The sequence below is a fragment of the Aplysia californica genome, unplaced genomic scaffold, assembly GCF_000002075.1.
Source record: "Aplysia californica isolate F4 #8 unplaced genomic scaffold, AplCal3.0 scaffold00086, whole genome shotgun sequence".
In the NCBI taxonomy this organism is placed as follows: domain Eukaryota; kingdom Metazoa; phylum Mollusca; class Gastropoda; order Aplysiida; family Aplysiidae; genus Aplysia; species Aplysia californica.
This window is the reverse complement of record NW_004797356.1, coordinates 967,630-969,143: the sequence shown is the minus strand read 5'-3', so window position 1 is coordinate 969,143 and position 1,514 is coordinate 967,630.

Below are 1,514 nucleotides of genomic sequence, written 5' to 3'. Positions count from 1 at the left end.
GTTTTACTATCATATCCATACGACGTGGGGAACTCTGTGCCACCACTTCCCAAAGAGGATATTAACTCGTTAATCCGATCCGTATGCTTTGCATTTTGCATAGCAGTCTGTCAAAATGATTTTTTGAGAAATACTGATTGTTTCAAAGAGATCTTCGCACTAGAAGTATTCTAAAATGTGAAGAAAACAACCCCGGGGGTACAAAATGACCCAGGGCGTACGGATAGGGTCAAATAAGTCGTGGCCATAGATGTATACGCACACATTGATGCACATAAGTTATGGCTGCCGCTCTTTGCTCTATGTGAAAAATAAATCATGATGAAAGGCGAGCTATACAAGCCGTGTCATAAGCCTACAGACAGATTAAGGCGCACACACACACAGACACACACACACACACACACACACACACACACACACACACACACACACACACACACATTTGCGTGCGCGCGCGGGCACACACACACACACACACACACATACACACACACAAACACACACATAACCAAACACATACACATACACATACATTAATTAACAAACGCAAACACACAGTGCCCACATAATGAAGCCGGGAAAAATGAAGAAGAAATAAAAGAGAGTAACTTCCTTCTGTGAACAAGCTGACTATAAAACTATTGAACTGTTTCCATAAGCTCTCCTTTTGTCCATGTTTTCTAGTTGGTGTTTTGTTTTTGTTTTATTTGAGATGGGGTGTTTGTTTAATGGTATTTTTTGTTACTTACTTGTTTCTTTTGTATGTGGTATTCTTTCTGGGTTTTTTGTTGTGTTTTTATGTCGTGTTAAATTCTGTTGTTTTGTGGCGTTCCATTTTTATTTTTTGCTTGCTTGTTAGTTTTTTTTCTGTTTTGTCTTGGGGTTTTTTTGTTGTATTTTTGAGCTTTTTAAAAGGGGGGTAATGTAAAGGAAAGGAGATGAGTCAATATTAAGATGATTATCTCAACTCGTTTTTGACCAAGTGTTTTTCCCCTTCAATTGACAACTCTTCAGAGTGGAGCAAGAGCTTCCTTCTTAGACAAAGAATAAAACATATACACAGCCTCCCTCCATTTTCTCTTCACACTTCCCCCTCAAGATCTCCTTCGCGCAACTCCTTCCTGCTAGACTCTCCTCCCCCCCTCTCTCTCACACACACACACACACACACACACACACTCACACACGCTTAAACATATTCGTTTTCTCTTTCCCTTCCTCCCTCTCTTCATCGCCCTACGTGGTGTAATGGTTGGGTTCTTCGTCTTAGCACGCAAAAGACATCAGTTTGATTTCCTCAAGGGGAAATCTTTTTTATCAAGTATCTCCGTCTTTCTGAGAGGATAACTGTATTACACTCAGTCCAAGTCAGTCAGAGCATCTCACCTCTTAAATGATCTAAAGTGTGTCAATAGAGGCGCGAAACAACTATGATTCTATTGAATTGTCTTCCTCTGTCCCCTGCCTATTCCTCCTCACTCTTCTCTCTCTCTCTCTCTCTCTCTCTCTCT